A 16,802-nucleotide genomic window follows, 5' to 3' on the forward strand; every position below is an offset into this window, starting at 1 on the left:
AGCTCTGAGACTTGGGTTTGAGCACAGGAACATTGGAAGGTGATTCTAAGAAGCAGGGGGTCGGGTGGATGGTGAGACAGAGGGGAGGAAGCCAGTCCAGGGCAAGTTCATGCGTAGGTTGTATCATGGCCATCTGGGGTTCACAGACATCCCTAGGGGCATCCAGTCCTGTGGGAACCTCTGGGTGATGTGGTAGAACACAACTCGGTTTCCTACCCAAAGGGGGAGAACGCTGCAGCCTCCCTTCCTCATCTGCAGCCTCCCTTCCTCTCTGGTGGAGGGCTGCCCTGGGCTGCTCCCCAGCACTCTGGCCTACCGTGTGATCTGCCCGGCAGCGCTGGAGCGAGCCTGAGGCAGGGAGAATGAGTTAGATGAAGCGGTGCTTCAGGAAGAGAGGAGTGTGACAGTGGGAGGTAGGAGGGACAAGAGCACAGTCCTGGGGCTGGGGCTGGGGCTCAGTGGTAGAGCACTCACCCAGGTTTGATTCTCAGCACTGCATGTAAATAAGTGAAAAAAATAAAGTTCCATCAACATCTAGTCTTCAAGAGCCAGTGTGCAGCAGAGCATGGGTCTCTCTGGGGCATTTCCACTTCTCAGAGGAAATAGCCCAGGGCCCCCAAAGCCCTAAGAAGCGGTGGCCCCCTGGCTTAGTCTGATAGTGTAGCAATGTAGCTTGAAATGCAATCCAAAGAGGAGAAGAGCAGTCTAAAGGGAATTTCTTTTTCTCTTTTGAAAAACATGGAAAGAATCCAGCTCACATTCTCAGGCTAGCTCCTTTTATTCCATGTTTCCTCCCTACAGTCCCTGGAGCCTCAAGGGGGAAAACCCCAACAATCCTTCTCCCTCTATCTCCTCTTTGGCTCTCTGCCCTCTCCCTCTGTCTTCTGCCAACTCCTGCTCATGGAGTTGACTCCATCTCGTCTCCCACAGCCTCCTCCCACTTCCCAACTCTGGTCTAGACTGTGTCCTCTTCAAACCAACCTCTGATTCTGCATCACGTAAGCCCAGTCCCTAGTCTAGTGAGACAGACCTGGGCCGGGAATAATCATCCATGGGATTTGTTCCAGTTTATTCCATGATTCAAGAGCTGTCTATGGTTCCCCACTGCCTGCCAAGTTAAGTACCAAGTCCTAAGCCCAGCTCTTGAGACCCTGCACAAAACGACCCCATCAACACTGCAGTCTGCCCTTCCCCACCCTTGGCCCTCATGGAGGACTCACGGCATGCTGGCTGCCTGCACCAAGGGTGAAATGGGTTACTTGGCTCTGAGTAACCTTTCCCGGATCACACGACTAGTAAATGGCACAGCTCAGGCCGGGAATTCCAGTGCTTCCCCATGCCAGGCTTCACCCTTCCTTCCCTCTCCTGCTTCCCTTTCTACTTCCAGAGCATTGCAAGTTCTCTTATTGGCTTTAGGATGTGTGTAGGGAAGGAAAAAAAGAGGTGGATGTTTATTTGGGGATGTTCCTCTCACCCGCCCTTAATTTTCTTGTTGGATGAATAAATGATGACTGCTCCCTGAGACAGTGGTGGGTCTTTGTCATATATAGGGAACATTTGCTCCCAGTCCTTTCACAGAACAGCTCTTAAAAAAAAAAAAATAAATAAACAAAAAAAACCACTTTGTGTGGAACTTTCCCTTTTGGAACTTGGCTTCTCCTATCCCCAGCTCCTGACCCTCACACAGACCCCAGAGACTTCTAGGATCCTTCAGAAGAGTCAGCAAATACACTATACAGTATTGATACCACCCACAGCTTCCACATCTGCACTCGTGGCAGACATTACTAGTTGATCATAGAACTCTTTCCCAATAAGCTGAAAACTATCCCTTCATTGCCCTTTCTAGGGATCAAAGAGAAGCCCTCACCTGGAATCTTGGCGGTACTACAAGCCTTTGGTTTACTGATGGTGAAACTGTAGCCCAGAAAGGAGTGACTGTCCTCGAGTCACCTGCTGGCCAGTGCTTGTCATCAGCTTAGCTCCTGTCTCTCCTCTGTGGCCCAACCTGGGAAATGTCGTCATTCTTGCTGGATCCGCTGCTGTAGTAACAAACTTCTTCACCTGGGATTGCACCACTGAACCAGGAAGTCTGACCCGTGGTGGACTGAGGTGGACTGAACACTCGTGCACCCAGGAGGCCTCGTCAAAGCCCTCGGCCGCAGGCACTGTGGGATCAGGAGGTCTTGGTGTCCCTGCCTTCTTCTTCCTGTGGGTGACTGAGGTGTAGCTGTGTCCTGCTCCTGGGGCCATCCTACAGTGAGGGAAAGAACGTGAAGCAAAGGCTGGTGCTGGGGCTTCCGGAGAATTCCATTTGTCTAGGGCAATGGTTCTCAACCGTGGGAGATTTTGGCCCAGGGGAGATTTTCCACCCAGGAGTGAGACGTGACTGGTTGTCATATGGGGGGAGGGTTTGCTGTCTGGCACCCTCCAGTGCACAGGTCAGCCCCAACAGCAGACTATCTGACCAGAATGCTGAGAGTGCCAAGGCTCAGGAGCACTGCTCTAGGGCCAGGCCTGTGGGTGACTGACCCTCACCCTGTGATGTCTGGCATGTGGGCGCTCCAGTCCTCTGCCATTGCTCATGCTGTTCCCTCTGCTGGCTCCACCATCACATCCTATTCAAGTCTCTCTCAGCATCCAAGGTCTGTCCCCGACCCCACCTATGCTAGGGAGCTTTTCTCAGCAAGTGCCACCGTCTGGAGTTGCTGCTCCTCTGAGACAGCCCAGAGCTGGGGAACTCGTCTCCATCAGCCTAGCACTAGCCCGGGGTGTCCTGCTTCATCTCCCCCTGCTTTTAGTGGGGGTCTTGGGAAAATACGTGAGCTTTGGAGTTGGGCACCGGTGGGCTCAGACTGTGCCAATGCTGCTGTGTGACCTTGTAGGTAACTTGGGTGACCTCACTGAGCTCCTCTTTCCTCATCCATCTGGTAACAGCTGACATTTCTAGAACACGAGCTGTGTGCTAGGCTCCATTTTAAGTCCTCACGATGCCTCCTCTGAGTAAGTGCTCTTCCCATGGGTGTTTCAGGGATGATGGGTATGGGACACGGAGTAACTGTGAGGGGCAGGGGGTCTGAGGGTGAGTTGTGGCAGACCCGTGATGGAAACTTGCTCTTTCTCTCTTTCCTAGCTCTTCTGCCTGAGACAGCACCAGAGTTTCTTTTTTGGGGGGGAGGGGAAGGGTACTGGGGATTGAACTCAGGGGCACTCGACCACTGAGCCACATCCCCAGCTCTATTTTGTATTTTTTTAGAGACAAAGTCTCACTGAGTTGCTTAGCATTTTGCCATTGCTGAGGTTGGCTTTGAACTTGAGATCCTCCTGCCTCAGGCTCCCGGGCCCCTGGGATAACAGGCATGTGCCACTGTGCCCGGCTCTTCTGAGCTTTTTACATCTTTGCTATTGGATTACATGTGCAATTTCATTTATTTGTTTATTTAGGTATTTACTCACAGTAGTTCTATGGTTGGTTCGGAGGACTCTGTGCCTACTAGGCGAGCACTCAACTGCTGAGCTACATTCCCAGCCCGAAATTTTATTTCTTGCCTTCTCTTTTGCCTTGTTAGTTTTCACATGATTAAAAATATGTACATGCTGGGCGTTCTGACACATGCCTATAATCCCAGCCACTTAGAAGGCTAGGAAGAAGAATTTCAAGTTCAAGGCAACTTGTAAGTCTCAGTAACTTAGCGAGACCTTGTCTAAAAATAAAACATAAAAAAGGCCGGGATGTAGCTCAGGGATAAAGTGACCCTGTGTTCAATCCCCAGTACCAAAACACACACGCGAAAAAGTGTCCACTTTCCCCCTTCATATCTCCGCGTCCCTTTTCTTCCTGAATGATTCAGTCCTAAAGCCACTAGAGTAGAGTGCTCACCTAGCAGCACAGAGCCCTGCGTATCAACCATAGACTACAGCGAGCCAGGTGGGCATCAGTGATGGGGAAGGGGCTTGGCAGCCTAGAGCAGATGTTGGAGCCCAAGTTGAGGGAAGGATATAGGAGAGAGAAGGACCAGGGAGTGTCTTTAAAGGGGACAGCTGAAATTCAAGCAGGGCAAGGAGGGCATCCACACAGGGAGGGGAGAGCCTGCAAAGCTTGAGCTAGAAGAGGTGGCTGGCACGACGGTAGACTGGTACATACAGGGCACTGAGCAAATAAACCAGTGTGCTGGGCAGGGGTACGCACCTGTAATCCCAGCGTGTGGGAAGGCTGAGGCAGGAAGATCACAAGTTCAAAGCCAGACTTAGAAATTGAGCGGGGCCCTAAGCAACTCAGTGAGACCCTGTCTTTAAATTAAAAAAATAATAATAAAAATAAAAAAGGGGCTAGGGATGTGGCTCAGTGGTTAAATATCCCCAGGTTCAACCTCCAATCCCCCCCCCAAAATTAAAATTAATTCTAATATAAATTATAAATAAATGTATTTGTAAATATATCAACTACACTATACAAAAATAAGAACACATGCTGTAAATATGTGGGTCCCCTAGCTGTGCCCGCTGACAGCCCTCTCCAACCACAAGGTGTACACCAGGGCCCAGGGCCTCCTGGGGGAACAGCCACTTTCATGTTCGGGGCCAGGAGAGAGCAAAACAATCCTGGAACCTCTTGTGCCAGAAAGCAAGAAAGAGCCAAACGAAGAAAGGAGGATGTGTCAAAGAGACTCAGAAGCCAACTTGAAAGGGCTCGCACCTGCCAAAACTGGGAAAACTTTTGCATCAAAATAATGGTATTAAAGGATGATAAAGCATTAAATAAAGTGAGAAACCATGATCATATCGATATAAATAAATAGATACCTTAAGAGTTTTAGGAGGAAGGGGACATTAAAATATTGTCAGATAAAAGTGAATCCCCAAAATACTTAGTGATTACAAAGGGGGAATAAAAAACTTCACGATGGAGAAGCTTCTCAGACACTACCCTGATCAAGTGATCAAAAGGACTCCCATCTTTAATGGGACATATTGAAATCTTGAGCCACGTGCTAAGGTGCAATGAGAAGACACCAGACTCTCTTCCATGACATTCCAGGCAAAGATGTGTGACCTGAATCCAATTATAAGAAAATATCAGACAGAGCCAAATGGAGGGACATTCTACAAAGTAACTGCCTCTTATCCTAAAAGTCATGAAAATCCAGGGACCTCTGGGACTGTTCCAGCCTGGAGACCAAAGAATCTTGCTAACTAAATGCAACCTGTGATTCTGAACTGGATTCTTTTGCTTATGAAACATGACTTACTGAGACTGTAGATTGTTGGCAAAATTCCCACAGGACCTGAGGATTAAAGGTAGCAATTTATCACTATTGATTTCCTGATTTTTCTTTTCTTGTTGACAGTACTGAGAGTAGAACCCAGGGGTGTTTACCCCTGAGCTGTATTTCCAACCACCACCACCCTTTTTTTCTGGAGATAGTCTTGCTATATTGCCAAGGCTGGCCTCAAATTTGTAATCCTCCTGCCTTAGCCTCTTGAGTTGCTGGGATTGCAGGCGTGTGTCACCAGGCCTGTCTTGAGTTCCTGATTTTGATGGTTGACCTGTAGTTTGCAGGAGAGAGTCCTAGCTTATAGGAAACAGAGAAAAAAATATTCAGAGGTGATGTGCACTTTGTGCACAGCTCATTCTTGATTGTTCAGAAAGAAGGAAATTCCGTGTACTGTGTTTCAATAACCTTTTGATTTAAAAAAAGTGTGTTTTAGTCAATTCTGTGAATAGGAAACAATCAGACAAACCCAGAATATGGGACCATCTACAAGACAAAGGGGCAACAGGACCACAGTGGGGACGAGGAGGAAGTGTCTAGTCTTGTGACATCTGCTCTGCCTCCTACCACAGCCCTGTCATGTTTCTGTAGATGAGGAAACTGAGGCCCAGTTCCTCAGGGACCAAAGGCAGATCCTGGATTGGGTTTATCCCTGGAGCCCTTGCACCTACGCACAACCAGATTCAGTCATTGCTAGTCTACGCCAGAATCCTCCCCTTCATATTGAGCAATTTGGGCTGGGAGTTGGGGGCAGGCAAAGTATGCCTTGGCTTCTTGGCACCCCAAGGGCCTACCCTAGTTAGTGGCTGGCACCACGGTGGTACTGAATCAATGCTTGTTGGGAGGATGAATGGCCAGGAGCTCTTGAGGGGGAGGCCAGCTCACATGGATAGAATGGACACACATAGGAGGCCTGGGCTTGTGCATGGGGCAGCCAGGGGCTGAAGGCTGTGGCCAGGACCCGGAGGCAAAGGGTGACCTCAGGAGCAGCTGCCACCTTCGCCCCTCTACCTCCCCATCAAGCCTGCAGCAGCAAGAAAATTGTACAGTCTCATTACCCAGTGACCTGAGAAGTGCAATTAAGTTGAAAATTAGTTGGCATAATTAATTAGACAGGTAAATAGCTCCCTGTCAACACCAATCAATCCTTTCTGCATAAAATCAGCTCCGTGAAGGCAGGGCAGGGCGACGAGCTTGGGCAGCTGCCGCATTGCTGGTGGACCAGGGCACAAGGGGTGGGGGCAGGAACAGGCCAGAGTTGTCTAGGTGCCCACCCACTCAGGGCCTCCCACAGCAGCTTTCCAGAGAAGCAGTTGCTCTGGATTCATCCCCATTGATTCCATCCATAGCACCCTATAGAATCACAGCTGGATTCCCAGGGGTCCACAGTTTGCCCTCTTAAAAATTTCTACTTCAGAACCCATTGCTGGAGATTTCTGATCTGCATGAAAAATGATGGGAGAACCTACTTTTTGGTTAGCAAATTTAGAGAAGCCTTTAAAAATTAAGGTACAACTTACTCCTGTCAATGTACAGCTCTGAGTGTGGAAAAATGTGGTCATGTGACCACCACCATCAAGGTACGGGTCACCCCATCACTGAAAAACTTCTGGCAACCTTTGGCAGACACTGCTGCTTCCTCTCCCCTGGTTGCTGGCAACCACTGCTCAGTTATCTGCCCCTTAAGTTTTGCCTGTCCCCAGATGTCACATAAATGGAATCACATAGGCGAAGCCTTCTGAGTCTGACTTCTTTTGCTCAGCATAGTCCCCTGGGGGTTCACCCAGCCTCTGTGTGTGTGTGTGTGTGTGTGTGTGTGTGTGCAGCTGCCATTGTTGTTGCTGAGCAGTATTTCATCACATGGCTGTACCACACTTTCTCTACTTCCTAAAGAAGACACTGGGCTCTTTCTTATTTTGGGTGTTTAACGGTAAAACCACTATAAATATTCATATACAGGTTTTTGCATGAACATAAGTTTACATTTCTCTTAGGTAAATACCTAGGAGTGAGATTGCTGAATCTTATGGTAGGTGTATAGATAACTTTGTAAGAAGCTACCAAACAGTTTTCTAAAGGGCCTGTACCATTTTGTATCCACATCAGCAGTGAACGAGACTTCCAGTTACTCTAAATCTTTGCTAGTGAACAAACTTTAAGAAATGAGGTTGGGCACAGTGGTGCATGCCACTTGGAAGGCTGAGGCAGGAGGATCACAAGTTCAAAGCCAGCCTCAGCAATTTAGCGAAGGCCCTAAGTAACTTAGTGAGAACCTGTCTCAAAATAAAAAGTGTGGAGATGTGGCGCAGTGGTTAAGCCTCTCTGGGTTCAATCCCTGGTACCAAAAAAAAAAAAAAAGAATAGCATGCATTGCTGGTAACTTCAAGACTGTTTACATAATTTGTGGGGCACAACACAAAATAAAAACATGAGGTCCCCCTTCAAAACATAAGGAAAGAAATACCACTAAAGTTACTAAACCAAAAAGCTCTTTTCTTTATTTTTTTTAAGTATTTATTTATTTTTTTAGTTGTAGTTGGACACAATACCTTTATTTATTTATTTGTTTTTATAAGGTGCTGAGGATGGAACCTGGTGCCTCATGCATGCTAGGCAAGCACTCTACCACGGAGCCACAAACCCTGCCCCTGCTCTTTATGTTTTAAGTAATGAAAAATTATAATTTGGAATCATTAGCATAAATTTTGCCATTCTTCTTTAGATTGTGCAATGTTATTTATTTATTTTTTTGTACTGGGGATTGAACCCAGGGGTGCTTTACTACTGAGCTATATCGCTGGTCCTTTTCATTTTACTTTTAAAAAATTTAAGACAAGATCTTACTAAGTTGCTGAGGCTGGCCTTGAACTTGCCCTTCCCCCTCCCCCAGTAGCTGGGACTGCAGGTGTGTGCCACCACACTCAGACTGTGCAATGTCATTTTAAATGCAAATAGGAGAGCATTGAACTTGTATGTAGAATCACTGAAATTGGTATTCCGATGGCCCATGCAGATGTGCTTCATTCTTACCAGAAGGTGGAAATGCTGTTCAAAGCCAGCTCAACTGTTTCTATTTCTCTTCTTGTGGGCTTTCCACCAACACTCCACCTCTGGCTTTATCTATGAATAAAGAAAGGCTGAAGGGAAAAGGAACTAGGGGCAGTCTTCTCTTTCCCTGTTCTTCTATGTTGTCATTTTGAGCACAATGTAACCAATTGGGCATTTCTTTTTTTAAAATATGTATTTATTTTTTTAGTTGTAGTTGCACACAATACCTTTATTTATATGTGGTGCTGAAGATCGAACCCAGGGCCTCACTACATGCTAGACGAGTGCTCTACCGCTGAGCCACAACCTCAGCCCTCCATTATTCTTTTTCTATATTTGAAACCAGTTTTGGTGTGAAGATAAAGTATGGCTTCTCAGTCCATTGGGACTCCCTTTGGTCACAGAGGTCAGACAGTTATACACATTGAGTCTCGGGTCCCAGAAATCAGTTCTCCAGGGCTGAATGGGAATGGGCTGGATCCGGAGGGTTCTGTAGACAGCACAGCACATGCCTCTACTGCCCATCCTGGACTCACAAAACCCAAGTTCAACCATCAACTCGCTGAGATTTTCAAGACACTGACAACAGGGCATTAAAATTAGTTTTCTGGCAGGTGTGATGGCACACACCTGTAATCCCAGTGGCTCTGGAGGCTGAGGCAGGAGGATCGCAAATTCAAAGCCAGCCTCAGCAATGATGAGGCACTAAGCAACTCAGTGAGACCCTGTCTCTAAATAAAATACAAAATAGGGCTGGGATGTGGCTCAGCGGTTGAGTGCTCCTGAGTTCAATCCTCTGTATCCCCCAATTCCCCCAAAAAAGTTTCCTGTAATAGAAAAACATTCAATCCCTGAAGTCTTATGTAATACATTCTTTGGGAAGAGTTTTCTGTTGATCTAACCTGTACTTTGTTTCTTGGTGAAACTGTCTAGATCAAGACTAAACTCTGTTCTTCCATGACCTGCACAGCCAACAGCCCAGGCCAAGGTCCCATGGGAGCTCGGATGATACTGACTGGTTTTCAAAGAGGCCACTAAAACTGCTTCTCTACCCACAGAATGCCTCCGACACCAAATGTGTGGGCTTCCCCACACCAAGCAACTCTCCAGTTCTCTGAAGACACCAAATGAGTGTCCTACAATTTCATTCAGTTCGGACACTATTACCTGGTGAAGGGCTCAGTCCCACAAGTCTGCCCACTTCAGACTCCAGCTGCAAGAGTGGGTCCCCAGGTTACCCCGACTTCTGCCCCACTTGGCTTCCAGTCAGGGCTTCCCTCAACCCCCTGTTCATATTTGATAATTTGCCATGATGCTCTTAGAGCTTGGAGAAACACTTTACTGACATTTCCCAGTGTGTTGTGAAGGATTCAAGTGAAGAACCAGAAGGTATCTAGGGCGAGGTTCAGAGGGACCCCAAACCCAGAAGCTTCTGCCCCCGTGGAGCTGGGCGCACGGCCCTCCCGGCATGTGGGTGTGCTCACCAACCTGCAACCTCTCCACAGTCCCTTAGGGTTTCTCTGGACCCTGATGATGAAATTCCAACCATCAAGATATGGTCCAACCAACAAGAAGAGACTCATCACTCTGGAGATTCCAGGGGACTTAGAAGCTCTGTGTCAGGAACCAGGAGCCCAGGACCAAGACCAAACATAGCGACAGAAGATGTTCCCCTCGTTGCTATCACCCAAGAAATTACAAGGATTTAGGAGTCTGTGCCGGCAACTGCAGACAGAAACCCAAATATGTCTTTTTTATTATATCACAATATCATACTTTCCTGGAACAATCTCTTTGTGCCACCCCAGCTTTGTGTAGGAGCTGGAGTGGGTGAATGAGAGCACTGAAGTTTACCACTCCCCGCCCCCCCCCCGCACACACACAGCTGGGGTCAGAAGGTTGAAGTTATCAGATGGTAAAGGAAGAAATGCCTAAGTAGTTCATATTGGAATCGCCTCTTAGAGAGGATTCTCATGAATGTTGCAATATTCTAGAAGATTCTGGCTTGTGCCCCTCCCTCTTTGGCTCTAGTGACTTAAAGGCTGCAAGAGTGAATCAGCTCATGAGGTCCCTGCTTCCATTCTATGAGCACAGGCTTGCTTTGGTGTGTGGTGTGTGTGTGTGTGTGTGTGTGTGTGTGTGTGTGTGTTGAGTGGAAACAGATTTCTAAATATAAAAAGGCTCAGGCTCAGGATAGCAAGGATTGGAACATTTCTTCACTTTACAAACCCTCAACTGGTGCCTACGTGGGAGTGCTGGAGTGGTTCTGCACCCCTAGAACAAATCTTGAGGGGATTAAACACCACTTTGTAATAAGACCTTCTCCCTGTTGCCTAAATTAATGGAAACCTCTAAGCCTTAAATCATAAGCCAGGTGGTGGAACTCTGTCATAGTGTGATTGTGCAATTTCAGCAACCAACTCAATGTTTGAACCCATGATGATAGAGTAGATTTTAGTGATATGATTTGAAAGGATTGGTGCTTAGGACCCAGCCCCTGTGAGCCTAGCTCTGACATATTAAAAACCACACACCCATGAGCTCTGCAAAGGAGGGGGCCTCATGGCTCTGTGCCCCAACATAGCCTTAGGTTACAGGACACACACGGTGACCCCTGCCATTGCGGTCATACCTGTTTCAACTGTGGGCAAAGCCACTGCCCTGCTCTGGGTCTGAACTTGGAAGGGGCAGGCCTGGATCCGCCTCCAGCTCCTGCTGAGACCACACCCCCCAATGCGGTCTTAAGCTGGGGCTTAAGGGTGGAGTGGGAGGGCCTGTTGTCAGCTGTGTGCTGTAACCCTTTCCTCTCCTCTGCCTAGGGGAGCTTGCTGTCCAACACACCCAGTTTCATGAAGGGAGGACAAAGGCCTATAGTCCATTCCTGGCTGGTTCCTGGAAAGCCCAACCTGGTTAGGGAAGCCAGAGCCTGCATAGCTTTGGAACGAAGTAATAAGTCTTGGTTCACACGGAGAGCTGAGGATACCTGGGTAGATCCCCAGCCCTTCCCTCCAGGGAAGACCAGCCTCTACAGCAAAGTGTGGAAATGTCCCTCACCATCCTGAAAAGTTCTAGGCCCACTGGAGGCTCTGCACAGGGGACACAGCCTGGCCCTGCTGAGGAGGTCCTGTGACCCCATGGAAAAGACAACCATTGAGAATCTACACACTGAGCTGTAACAAGCAGTAAGGCCAGGGACTGTGAGAGGGGAGTACAGAGCAGAGGACTTGGCCTAGTTCAGGGTCCGGGGGCCTCTCTGAGGTCATGGTGGAGACCAGGAGGACAGTAGGGACTAGCTGGGTGCAGCAGAAGGAAGGGGTGTAGGTGGGGGAGGGTGGTGGACAAGAAGAGCTCAGGAGGGCAGACCTGGGGGCACAGGAGGACTGGCCTTCATCTTGTGGACAGTGGGACCTGCTGAGGCTGCTCCTGGGGACACAGACAAGGTCAGCTAGTGGAGTGACAGCTCCTCTGGCCACATGGAGCTTCTCAGTGCACATCTGGAGGGCAGCCTTCTCAGCTCTGTCAACAGGGCTCAGAGAGATGCCTCTTGGAAGCTTCCAACAACAACATGCTGACTCACACCTCCGTGTCCACTCATCGAGTCAAGAATGGAGCTGGGAGGATGGTGGCCTTCTGCCTCCTTGGACAGATGACAAAGGAACAGGCTGCTTCCTGTGGGGCGTCTGAGGAAAGCTCTCCTCACCCACTCTTGGGCTCCCTGGGCCTCCCTCCACTTTCCCAACTGGCTGCTCCCTTCCCTCTGGCTTGTCACAGCTAGAATAATGAAATGAGACACTTGGGCACACGACCAAGTCCGGCCATGTTATCAAGCCCTGGCTGGGAAGGGAGCCAGGCGGGAACCTTGGCCATCTCCCAGAGTGCCAGAGCACAAGGGAAGCCCCACAGGGCTTGTCCTCGGCCCCTGCCCAGTGCTTGCCTCTCTCTCCAGTTAATTTTAGTTTTCCTTTAAGCAGAGAGGGCTGGGAAGGGGATGGAAGTCACAGTGTGCACAGATTTGCAAAGGCTGCCCCTGAAGTCCCGCCAGATGGAGTGGTCACAGCCTGTGTTGTGGCCAGGCCAGATGTGGCCCTCAAGCTGGTTGTGATCCTTGCCAAGCAGATGGGTGCAGTGACCTGGGGGTGGGAAGGAGGTGCAGGGAGAGGTCAGGGGTGGCAAGTCCTGACTGGTAGGTACCAGCTGAGTTCCTGGTCTGTGCCTTCGGGCGAGCGGAGACTTCTGCTAATGAGATCTCCCCAGAGTGCCCCAGCAGATCTGCCAGAGGCCAGGGAAGAACATTTTTGGTTTTGGGTTTTTGGTTGCCCACAAGCTTGTCAGACTTTTGTGATCCAAAACACATACAAGGATGTCCCCTGCAGTATTTGCTACAGTATTTGGGAAGAATTAGAAGTTCTAGAACTAGAAGACCCAGGGCAGCTCAGACTGCCGTAACCAAGAACCATAGACTGGGGGGTCTCAAGCCACAGACATTCCTTGGACAGCACTGGGACTTTCAAGATCAAGGTGGGGACGGGCTGGTGTCTTCAGAGGCCTCTCCTTGGCCTGCATCCTCACGTGTCTTCCTTCTGCACGTGTGGGTCCCCTTCCCCTCTTCTCAGACACTATGTGATTAGAAAGAATGAGGGAGATCTAAGCGCATGGGCAGGAAAAGAGTTCCATTGTTAAATGGAAAAAGTAGGTTGCAGAACTAAAATAAGCACAGTGTGATCCTACTTATGCACTTGAAAACCAAGTGTTTATTTTCATTTTTGTCCATAGAAGGGATACTCATGGTGGGTCCTTCTGGAGAGGGAACATAATTAGAGGTGAGGGTAGGGGAAGGAAATTTATACTTGTGTATGTGAGTATGTGTGGCACCTTGGATTTTGGTTCTCAACTCTTCCCTCCTTTCCTTTGCCTGAGATTCTGTAGTCCCTCCCACTGTGGGCCCAGTATGTCTCTCTGCCCCACTGATGTTGAACTTGGACTCTGTGACTTGCTTGGGCTATTGGATTTTTTTTTTTTTTTTTTTGTACCAGGGATTGAAACCAGGGGAACTTAAAACACTGAGCCACATCCCAACCTTTTTTATATTTTATTTTGAGACAGGGTCTTGCTGAGTTGCTTAGGGCCTACTAAATTGCTGAGGCTGGCTTTGAACTTGTGATCCTCCTGCCTTAGCCTCCCCAGCTGCTGGGATTACAGGTTTTGTGCCACCTTGCCTGGTGGGCTATTGGAATTTTGATGAACAGGCTTCCAAGCAGGTGTTCGATTCCTTGTGGTACCTGGGTATCTCTAATACCAGGGGCTGGGGAAGGGGGTGTGAGGAACTATTAATTAATAAGTATAGGGTTTTTCTGTTTGGGATGACAAAAAAGGTTTTGGAAATAAGTAATGGTTTCAGAACATTGAGAATGTGCTTAATACTACTGAATAATATGGTTTAAAATGGTAAAATTTTTTGTTACATATATTTATAACAACTGAAAAATAATCTAACATTCCCAAACTCATTCAAGGGCACAATTAAAATGGGCTAATTATACATATGTGAATTATATCTCAGTAAAACCTTTTTTAAATAAAGAAAAATGCATATTTATTATTTAAGCCATTAAGTTTTGGATTGTTTGTTAAGCAGCACTACGGTTTCATTAGCTGACTGATACAGTTTGTATGTATGTATATATTTTTATATTTTTTAATGAAAACATATTATTTGTGTAATAGAAAGTATGCAACCCCAGAATTTATCAGGTTCCCAGAAACAGACCTCTTTCCCATTGTCCTCCCTGATGGTGGCACCAGGATGTTTCTGGACATTGCTCATCCCGATCTGGAACAACTCTACCTTCTGCTGATAGTAGGCAAGACCCCAGTCCTGACCCCTGTGCCCACTTGGTGCCTCCTCTTTGTGTCTGCAACCATTTCCCAGGACACGTTCTCATTGCTTGGTGCTGGTGCCAGGACTGTGGTCAGCATTTCCCAGGTAGTCTCCCTGCCTGGGCCCATCCAACACAAAGAACAAATCACTCAACACGTTTCCATTCAGTTACCCTGCCCAGCCAGCCCTGAGCCAGCCTACACACACACACACACACACACACACACACACACACTCCACTTTGTGACATGAGCTTACAACAGCCTCCACTGCCTGTCAGGTCAAATCCAAACCCCATCAAATGCCATCTGGACGTGTACATGGAGCAATCCCACAGAGAGTGTTTCTGAAATTGGTGACCTGGAGAGAGTTGCTGGGGTCAGGCTACTGCTCTTTCCCCATCTACCCTTTTCACCCCCAGCGTCTTCCACCCTGCAGGATCTCAGTACAGACTGCGAAAACCTCCAGCACTGCAAACAAAAGCAATACGCAGAATGCTGGTTTAGAAGCTGGGAAAGTGAATGACTCTAGTGACAATCGTGACTTCCAGTTTAAAGCTGAAAGGGAACCCAGCAAGCTTCTAGACTGATGGAAATAATTTTTGATTATCGATTCTTAGGAAATAACTTGAAATGTATTTAAGGGGTAGAACTTTAGTGTTATAACAGCTTTAACAAAATTCTCTCCACCCCTTTTTACTTCTTCACAGGAACAACTTTCTCAGCCTGTACATTCTATAAATGTGAAAAACAGGAAGAGTTAATAGTGGGCGGGGCGGGTATCAGGGATTGAAACCAGGGGCTTAACTACTGAGCCACATCCTCAGCCCATTTTTATTTTGAGACAAGGTAATACTAGGTTCCTTAGGGCCTCCTATGTTGCTGATGCTGGCTTTCAACTTGCCCTTTCTCCTGCCTCAGCCTCCCCCACCAAGCCTCCCCAACACTGGGATTACAGGCTAGTGGTATTGCACCTGACTTCATGGATATTCATTTTTGATTGATTTATATTTTTCCATGTAATACTTATTTTAAAAATATATACATATATTTATGATTGAGTACTTATAAAAGTAATGATATGTTAATTTAGAAGAAAATTTTGACATTCAGTATTAGATATGGAAAATGAAAAACCCCAAAATAGTGAGGCCTGGGAAAGGGAATGAAAAAGAAAGCCATACGTTGATAGCTTTCATCTCTTTCAAGACAAACAGCTTTCCAGAGAGTGGCCGCTGATGGGGAGAAAGTGTTTTATCAAACCTAGAATGATAGTCTCTAGGAAACACTAATCTCTTCCAAGATAAATCCTGGCTACCACCCGTAACCCCAAAACCCAAATTCCTGAGTGCCCAAATTGACATGCTCACCAAATCACCTCTATAAGCCCAAACTCCTTCTGTGGCCAGGGGCTCATTTTCCACAAGGAGGATGGGGCCATTCCCGTGGGTGTAATCCTGCTTCTGAATAAAAGGCTGAAATGATTCGTCAAGTTTGCCATTGGCCTGGTCCTTTCGCCCGAACACTCAGGGACTTATGGTCCCAAGAAAAAGTGTCCATTTATGAAATATTTGTATTGCTGAGGGGCACACTAAGTGATCAATAAATGCTGAGGGTCACACTAAGTGATCAATAAATGCATTCGAGCATAAAATATGTATTATATGAAGAAAGATTTTGGAGGGGGGAATAGTATGAAAATATGAGTTCAAGTGGGAAATAAAATGTAAACTTTCCAAATGTTAAAGAGAAGCTTATTGTGGATGTGTAACGGATGTGATTCTGCAATCTGTATTTGGGGTAAAAATGGGAGTTCATAACCCACTTGAATCTAATGTATGAAATATGATATGTCAAGAGCTTTGTAATATTTTGAACAACCAATAAAAAAGAAAAAAAAGAGAAGCTTATTTGTGTTCGTTCAACACAGATTCTGGTTTATGTGGTATCCATGGGGGGTGGTGTGTGTCTAGATTTCATTCAGAACACTTTAGAACACCTTATACTCAGTTATTCTTTAAATTAGCATTTACAAAATACACTGAAATCACATCTTTTGCAGCTGCTTGAACTTACAATGAGAAAGTTTAGATGACATTAGGAGAAGGAGGTTCATAGGTAAATTATTTTAAGAAATGCGCGAGAGGAGAACTGCTGGGCTCTTTGCCTAACTCTTGGAATTACTTTGCGCTTCTGTAAGAGAAGGGTCAAGGGCGTTGGTAGTCTGACCCCCCAGGGCCTTTTGAGAAAGGGTTCAGGGAGATGACCTCATCAGGAGGACAGGAGGACATAGGGGAGAAGGCAGATAGGGAAGGAAATGCGGGTCAGGTTTCACAGGGAGCTGACCTTTGACGGGATTGACCTGGCGCGAGGAAGCGACCTGATCGCAATAAGCTGCCCAAGGGTGGAAGGGGCCAGGCAAGCCCAGGCCGAGAGGGCAACCCTTGCAAAGGCCTCAAGGCGGGAAGGGCTGGGGGCGGGAAGGGCCTGTTCAGGGTGCTCCCCTGCGGGCTCAGCCAGAGAGTCCTGGCCAACAGTTACTAGTCAGATCTGGGGTCGCCGCCTGCAGACACCTCTCTGCGCAGTCTCACCCCTGCGCCTTCG

This window comes from Marmota flaviventris, chromosome 15, assembly GCF_047511675.1.
Source record: "Marmota flaviventris isolate mMarFla1 chromosome 15, mMarFla1.hap1, whole genome shotgun sequence".
Taxonomy (NCBI): domain Eukaryota; kingdom Metazoa; phylum Chordata; class Mammalia; order Rodentia; family Sciuridae; genus Marmota; species Marmota flaviventris.